Raw genomic sequence first — 9,598 nt, 5'->3', positions numbered from 1 at the left:
AATGTTTTAAAATATGTGCTTCAAAATTATATTAAGAAAATGAAAAGGCAAACCACAGATGAGGGGAAAATATTTGCAACACCTATAGCTTGTCATTAGAAGACAAACAACCTAATAAAAAGTGGGTAAAAGATTTGGCCAGATGCATCGTAAAAGAAGATATGCAAATGACCAACCATCCTCAACATCATTAGTCATCAGGAAAATGAAAATTAAAACCACAGTTTTAATTAATACCCACCAGGAGATTGGCTAGAATTTATTTTATTTATTTATTCATTTTTACTTTTGGCTGCACTGGGTGTTCATTGTTGCGCACGGGTGTTCTCTAGTTGTGGTGAGTGGGAGCTACTCTTCGTTGAGGTTTGCAGGCTTTTCATTGCGGTGGCTTCTCTTATGGTGCAGCACAGGCTCTAGAGTGCACAGGCTTCATCAGCTGTGGCTAGTGGGCTCAGTAGTCGTGGCACATGGGCTTAATTGCTCCGTGGCATGTGGGATCTTCTCGAACCCGTGTCCCCTGCACTGGCAGGTGAATTCCTAACAACTGCACCACCAGTGAAGTCCCCAGAATGGCTGGAATTAAGATGACTTATAATAACCAAGTGTTGCCAGAAATGTACAGCCACGAGAGCTCTCATACTTTGCTGATGGGAGTGCAACAAAGTACAACCACTTTGGAAAACTATTTAGCCGTTTCTTATAAAGGTGAACATGTATTTATCATATGATTCAGAAATTCTATTCCAAATATTTATCTAAAAGGAATGAAGCCATATATCCACAAATGACTTGTATCAAATGTTCATAATAGTTGTGTTCATAATAGCCCAAACTAAAAACAATCTGAATGTTCATCAACAAATAAAAGGATAAACAAACTGCTGTGTATTTACATAGTGGAATGCTACCCAGGATTTTAAAAGAACAAGCTACTGATAAACACAACAACATGGGGACTCTTACAAGACATTACACTGAGCAAAGAAAACAAGAAACAAAAGAGTACATATAATATGATGCCATTCATATGAAGTTCAGAAAAATGGGCAAAGGACATGAATAGACATTTTTCCAAAGAAGGCATACAGATGGCCAACAGGCATATGAAAAGATCGCTCAACATCACTAATCAGCAGGGAAGTGCAAATCAAAACCACAAAGAGATATCACCTCATGCCTGTCAGAATACCTATGATCAAAAAGATAAACAAGTATCATCAAGGATGTGGAGAAAAGGGACCCCTCTGCCTGGCTGAATGATAAGGATGGTCAGATTCAGACCAGTGGGAAGAATGTTACCCGACAATGTTGATGCAGGATTATCCAGAGAGGCCCACAAACCAGGGTAGTCAGTAAACCCGTGGGCAAGTGCCTGACTTGAAGGGCTTATGGAATTTTAGTTGCGACTTAGAAAAAATAATGTATTGTCCAAAATGCTAAAATAAAATGATAAAATTGAAATTATAAATGCTTAAATGTCTATAAAATGTAATATGTTAACCAGTCAATTAAAACCCATATATGAAAACTATACTTATGTAAATTATATTAGATGTGGTATATGAATGCATTTTAATATGTTTGGTAGGATATAGGTGTGAGTATCCAAAAAGTATCTGCCTTAACAGCACAGAGGCCAGGAAAATGTTGATTACATGTCAATTATAACTTTTTTTTAAATCTAATAAAGACCCCCCATTCTTTCTGTGCACGAGGAGACTGCAATTTCTTCTTCCATTTCCGGAACCACAGGAGAAGTCAATCTACGTTGTCCTGGGAACCAGGAGCCCAAGCTCTTGAAGAGAGATTCCTAAGTGACCAACAGACAAGAACTAGGGATCAGGCACTTGTTAGAGCCTTTCCCTTCATGGAACCCCTCAGCCTGGGGCACATTTGGAGTCCCTCCATTTCTTCTTATTCTGCTGCCTTGTGCGCTGTCCCAAGATTTGCAAAGGCAGCCAATAATGTCTTGGGTCACATTATCTGGGATCTTGCCACCTTATCTGCTTCCCTTGCCACCGAGCAACCCAGATCCTGGAAAATTCCTAAAGCATAAGTCATTTATTTGAACATGTGCTTACTGCATTTTTTGTGACCGCTGACCTTCAGAATGCAAAGAATATGGGTTTAGGCGTCACTCAACCCTATGCCACGTTCGTCAGAGGAAAGGCCTCAGACCTTGGTCATCAGTTAGCAGGGGTTGGACACAGCACTTGGCTGTGGGTTCTGGTCCTGGTTCTGCCATTCACAGGCTTTATGACCTCACAGAAATCTCTTCTTTCTGAGCCTCCATCATTTCATCTGGAAACGCAAGGAAGAACCCCAATTTCACAGAGCTGCTTTCATGATAATTAATAAGATATTGTGTATGATGGGATTAGCACAATGCCAGGCATGTAGTGAGTGCACAAAACACTGTCAAACAGGGAGCAGATTTGCAAGGCAGAAATAGAGACACAGATGTAGAGAACAAACGTACGGACACCAAGGAGGGAAAGCGGAGGGGGTGGGGGTGGGATGAATTGGGAGATTGGGATTGACATGTATACACTAATATGTATGAAATAGATAACTAATAAAAACCTGCTGTATTAAAAAAAACAAAACAAAACAGGAAGCTGATTAACATTTGTCAGGGCGGGGTGGGGCTGAAGAGTAGGGAATGGAGAGTGACTACTTAATGGGTACAGGGTTTCCTTTGGAAAGATGAAAATGTTCTGGAGGTAAATATTGCACAACATTGTGAACGTGCTAAATGCCACTCAGTAGTACAATTTGAAACGGTTAAAGTGCTCAGCTTAATGTTTAAAAAAAAAACCACTGCCCGACACCCCCCCCACCCCGACACCCTTCTCCACCTCATAGAGTGAGTGGGGAGGAAGTAGAAACCAGGATCTGTCCTGAGTCCCTCCTACAGAGGCAAGAACTGAGCACCAAGGCAAGAGCAGGCACTTGGGTATCCCTGTAGTGGGGGGAGGGAGGAGGGAGGGGTTGGAGCTTCACCCAATGTGGCCAGAGGTGGGGAGGAGGGAAGTCAGCAGCAGATGGGAGATACGTGGGCACAGCTTTTCAGACTTCAGGGAACCAGTTTTCAGTGAATATTATCATGGTGTGCAGAGGGCAAGTTACAGATCAGAAAGGAGATAGCAATCCTGGGAAATGTGAGTCACGGGGAGAAGAAAGAAAACGTCACTCATCTAAAGAGGAAATGAATGACCAAGAGGCAGCCGATAGGGTGCACAGGTCTCCATCCAAGGCTTATTAACAGAATCATCTGGAAGTATATTACCATCACCAACGCCCACCACATCACAGCACCCTCCACCCTCCATCCCCCCCACCTTCCCTGCTGGGATCCTGGTTATGGAGGTCTTGAGCCTTGGGGCATGTGATGGAAATTGACCACACGTTGGAATTTCACTGTTGCCTCCCATGACTTTCTAGCTGTACCACTCTGGACAAGTAACCTGATTTTTCTGCATCTTAGTTTCCTTGTTGATGAAACAGGAAAATCTACGCATAGGCTGTTGGTAAGAGTTCATGAAATAGGTAAAGTACATGCCACAGAGTCGGCTCTTAATCAATACTTATTTATTCCCTTTCCCCTTCTCTAATGGTGCAAGTCACACTCATGAATCCATTCTCTCTTTCCATCAGGCCATAAAGCAAAAGAAGGAACAGCAGGGGATTTTAAATAGAGAACAGGAACCATTTCCTGTAATGTATGTGTTTAAAAAATGACATTTTTTAAAGAGAGCCCTTGTGTAAGGGTTAAAATCAGCCCTAGAGGCAGCTTTATTCACAGTAGTCAAAAAAAAAAGAAGAAAAAAGAAAAGAAACAACCCAAATGTCCACGGACAATTGACTACATAAGTCAAGTGGGGTATACATTAAGTATTTACACAGAAATAAAGAATGTAAAACAGCTGATACACACAGCAACATGGATGTCAGCAGACATGGTGAACAAAAAAGCCAGACACAAAAAAGTACATTCTGTATCACAGCAGTATTCTGTATACTGTGTGCCATATCTCTGCTCTTCTGTACTTCCATAATTTCACTTGTTAAGTTCTTTGCTTGCAGTTATATTGAGATGCTGCCAGGTCAACAGTTGTGCCATTGTGATGCTCTTTGCAGAGTTCTAGGGCTAGGGCCCTCAGGGGCAAAACAGAACTAAAAACTCAGCTCCACCGAGGTGGACTGTCCCTGCTTCCCAGCCCTTTTGAACACCCTTCCCATGCGTGTATAGAGAATATCCCACACATTATGGGTCCCTCCTCCCCAAGGTACAAGCCAGAAAGCTTACTTACCCACCCTCTCTTGGAGCTGGAGTGCAGGTGTGTGAGCTAGGCTCTATGCATCAGACATGGAATAAAAGTGACTTCAGGACTTCCCTGGTGGCGCAGTGGTTCAGAGTCCACCTGCCAATGCAGGGGACACGGGTTCGAGCCCTGGTCTGGGAAGATCCCACATGCCGCGGAGCAACTAAGCCCGTGTACCACAACTACTGAGCCTGCGCTCTAGAGCCTGCGAGCCACAACTACTGAAGTCCGCGCGCCTAGAGCCCGTGCTCTGCAACAAGAGAAGCCACCGCAATGAGCAGCCCGAGCACCACAGAGAAGAGTAGCCTCTGTTCGCCGCAACTAGAGAAAGCCCGCATGCAGCAATGAAGACCCAATGCAGCCAAAAATAAATTAAAAAAAAAAAAGTGACTTCAATTTCTAAGTAGAGAAAACTGGGCAAGCAGGCACTATGCAGAATGAATCCATTTTCTGGCAAGCGTGGCTGTAGAAGCTGCCGGCTTTCAGGGGCAGCAGTGATGGGGTTTTGTTAGCCGAGGTGCAATCTGAGACGCCTGTGTCTGATGGCTGCAGCAGAGACACCTCAGTGGAGCAATAGCTGCTGTTCCTGGGCGTGAAGCCTCTGAGCCTGATTCTCTGGTCCAGCCAGTGTTTCCATGAGCTACACAATGTCCTTTAATAAATTCCTTCTTGCTGAAATGGGCTAGAGGAACCTATTCTGTTTCTCTGGAGAACCCTGACTGATACAGTGGGTGATCCACTCAGGGCTCTTAGCACAACAGGACATGTGTTTATGGACACACATATGTATAGGGGGAGCTAGATATAGATAAAGATATAAATAGCCTTAGTTTTAGGTGTTCGCTCCCACGATTGTCAGGGTTGGAGAGTGTGAAATTAATAGGGCTGGCCGGCAGGCTGGAAACTCAGGTAGGCGTTGATACTGTAGTCTTGAAGTAGAACTTAGGAGTTTGGGATTAACTGATACACACTACTATATATAAAACAGATAAACAACTAGGGCCTACTGTATAGCACAGGGAGCTATATTCAATATCTTGTAATAACCTATAATGGAAAAGAATCTGAAAAAGAATATATATATGTATGTATATATATAACTGAATCACTTTGCTGTACACCTGAAACTAACATAACATTGCAAGTCAACTATACTACAATGTTTAAGATTAAAAAAAAAAATTTCTTCTTCTCTCGGAAACCTCAGTCTTTGTTCTTAAGGGCTTTCAACTGATTAGATGAGGCACAGCCACATTATCAAGGGTTATCTCCTTTTCTAAAAGTCAACTGACTGCAGTGTTAACCATGTTTGCAAAATACCTTCACAGCCACACCCAGATTAGTGTTTGATTAAATAACTGTAGCCCAGCCAAGCTGACCCAGAAAATGAACCGTCACACCCACCAAATTCCAGAAATGAGCATTAAGATGCTTCACTCTGAAGAAGCCTTCATGGCACATGTGACATAGTTTCTACGTACGAAAGTTTCACACACAGTTGTCCATACAAAACAAAGTCCACCTAATCTAGGAACCTGCATTCAAGAGGAGACTATCTCTAGAATCCATCCCATCCCCCCATCCCCACAGCCCTTCACCTGGCACCCAGCTGCTATCCTCTCTCTCCTGGACCACAGCCACAGCCTCATCACTGTTCTGCCACCCTCCAGATCTTCCTGCTCTACTCTGTCATCCACCCTACCCGAGGGTACTCTTTCTAAATCTCTAAACTGATTGTGTCTCTGCTGATTCAAATTCCTTCCAGAGCCATCCTACTGCGTCTGTCACCCCAGGTCAGCTGCTGTTAAGGTTTGGTGGCAAGCAGCAGACCCCCAAATCTGATCAATTTAAGTGACAGGGGAATTCATGGAGCATCCCTCCAGGATGGAAGTAAGGGTTAAAGTCTTGATTAAGAAGGTCAGGAATCCAGGTTTCCCTGGTGATCTTGGAAGCTAGAACTAATGGACAGTGTTTTCAGAGCCCAGCAGTGGGGATAAATCAGAGTCAGTCATCTCAACCTCCATGCAACTCTACTCGGGGAGCAGTGTATAAGAAGAGGGTGTTTAACCATATTAACAAATTGAAGGAGAAAAACCATATGATCATCTCAATAGATGCAGAGAAAGCTTTTGACAAAATTCAACATCCATTTATGATAAAAACCCTCCAGAAAGTAGGCATAGAGGTAACTTTCCTCAACATAATAAAGGCCATATATGACAAACCCACAGCCAACATCGTCCTCAACGGTGAAAAACTGAAACCATTTCCACTAAGATCAGGAACAAGACAAGGTTGCCCACTCTCACCACTACTACTCAACATAGTTTTGGAAGTTTTAGCCACAGCAATCAGAGAAGAAAAAGAAATAAAAGGAATCCAAATCAGAAAAGAAGAAGTAAAACTGTCACTGTTCGCAGATGACATGATACCATACATAGAGAATCCTAAAGATGCCACCAGAAAACTACTAGAGCTAATCAATGAATGTGGTAAAGTAGCAGGATGCAAAATTAATGCACAGAAATCTCTGGCATTCCTATACACTAATGATGAAAAATCTGAAAGTGAAATTAAGAAAACACTCCCATTTACCATTGCAACAAAAAGAATAAAATACCTAAGAATAAACCTACCTAGGGAGACAAAAGACCTGTATGCAGAAAACTATAAGACACTGATGGAAGAAATTAAAGATCATACCAACAGATGGAGAGATATACCATTGGATTGGAAGAATCAACATTGTTAAAGTGACTCTACTACCCAAAGCAATCTACAGATTCAGTGCAATCCCTATCAAACTACCACTGGCATTTTTCACAGAATTAGAACAAAAAATTTCACAATTTGTATAGAAAGGCAGAAGACCCCGAATAGCCAAAGCAATCTTGAGAAAGAAAAACGGAGCTAGAGGAATCAGACTCCCTGACTTCTGACTATACTACAAAGCTATAGTAATCAAGACAGTATGGTACTGGCACAAAAACAGAACTATAGATCAATGGAACAGGATAGAAAGCCCAGAGATAAACCCATGCACATATGGTCACCTTATCTTTGATAAAGGAGGCAAGAATATACAATGGAGGAAAGACAGCCTCTTCAATAAGTCGTTCTGGGAAAACTGGACAGCTACATGTAAAAGAATGAAATTAGAACACTCCCTAACACCATACACAAAAATAAACTCAAAATGGATTAAAGACCTAAATGTAAGGTCAGACACTATAAAACTCCTAGAGGAAAACATAGGCAGAACACTCTATGACATAAATCACAGCAAGATCCTTTTTGACCCACCTCCTAGAGAAATGGAAATAAAAACAAAAATAAACAAATGGGACCTAATGAAACTTAAAAGCTTTTGCACAGCAAAGGAAACGATAAACAAGACGAAAAGACAACCCTCAGAATGGGAGAAAATATTAGCAAGTGAAGCAATTGACAAAGGGTTAATCTCCAAAATTTGCAAGCAGCTCATGCAGCTCAATATCAAGAAAACAAACAACCCAATCCAAAAATGGGCAGAAGACCTAAACAGACATTTCTCCAAAGAACATATACAGATTGCCAACACACACATGAAAAGCTGCTCAACATCACTAATTATTAGAGAAATGCAAATCAAAACTACAGTGAGGTATCACCTCACACCAGTTAGAATGGGCATCATCAGAAAATCTACAAACAACAAATGCTGGAGAGGGTGTGGAGTAAAGGGAACCCTCTTGCACTGTTGGTGGGAATGTAAATTGATACAGCCACTATGGAGAACAGTATGGAGGTTTCTTAGAAAACCAAAAATAGAATTAGCATAAGATCCAGCAATCCCACTACTGGGCATATACCCAGAGAAAACCATAATTCAAAACGAGTCATGTACCACAATGTTCATTGCAGCTCTGTTTACAATAGCTAGGACATGGAAGCAACCTAAGTGTCCATCAACAGATGAATGGATAAAGAAGATGTGGCACATATATACAATGGAATATTACTCAGCCATAAAAAGAAACCTAGAGTCTGTCATACAGAGTGAAGTAAGTCAGAAAGAGAAAAACAAATACTGTATGCTAACACATATATATGGAATCTAAAAAAAAAAAAAAGTGGTCATGAAGAACCTAGGGGCAAGACGAGAATAAAGATGCAGACCACTAGAGAATGGACTTGAGGACACAGGGAGGGGGAAGGGTGAGCTGGGACAAAGTGAGAGAGTGGCATGGACATATATACGCTACCAAACATAAAACAGATAGGTAGTGGGAAGCATTCGCATAGTACAGGGATCAGCTCGGTGCTTGGTGACCACCTAGAGGGGTGGGATAGGGAGGGTCGGAGGGAGGGAGATGCAAGAGGGAAGAGATATGGGGATATATGTATATGTATAACTGATTCACTTTGTTAGACAGCAGAAACTAACACACCATTATAAAGCAATTATACTCCAATAAAGTTGTCCAAAAAAAAAAAAAAAAAAGAAGAGGGTGTTTAATTGGCCAGGATTGATTCACAGGCCCACCTTTTGGCCAGGAAAGGGCCGCTGATGGAACCACTAAGACTAAAATTAACAAGAGAGGGAAGGATTCTCAGCAAAGTCGGCATATTAGCAGAAGAGAGGAAATAGAGACTGGTCCAGCAAGGACAAGACACAGCCACGCCATACCCACTTCTGTCACTGGAAGGATCCCTCCACATCAGCACAGTTAGGGGAGCAAGAAGGGATTGCATTCTCTGAATTCAACAGGGCCAGGAAGGAATGATGGAAGTAGTCCCCAGCCAACTAAGGAGAAACAAGGGCTTTCTGGACCATAAGACAGTAGACACAGCCAGGGACCCTCAGCCTGGACCCCAAGTTCCCCCGCTGTTTCTGTGCCATGGTTCTTCACAAGGAACTCTAAGCCTAGAGTCACTTAAGGAACTCTTTATGGGAGCATAAAGAACCTTTCCCAATCTCTTACCTTATCCCTCTGTCCTCTCCTCTCTCGTAACTGGCTATTGGGATCTGTGTGGCTGAGCAAAGTGTTTCAGGGCTCTGCAGTCAAGCAGGGGAGGACAGAGCAGCATGAATTAGAAGGGAGATCACACTTACCTGAGTTTCTCTCCTTTCATTGTTTTCTTCTTTATTGTCTGCTCTACCCCTACTGGAATGTGAGCTCCATGTGAGCAGAAGCCCATCTGTCTTTTTTGAGTTCGAACTCTATTGAAGATTTTTTTTTTATTGAGGTATAGTTGATTTACAATATTCGTTTCGGGTGTACAACATACTG

This window comes from Stenella coeruleoalba (assembly GCF_951394435.1).
Source record: "Stenella coeruleoalba genome assembly, chromosome: 7".
Lineage (NCBI taxonomy): Eukaryota > Metazoa > Chordata > Mammalia > Artiodactyla > Delphinidae > Stenella > Stenella coeruleoalba.
Note: the sequence above shows the minus strand (reverse complement) of the source record.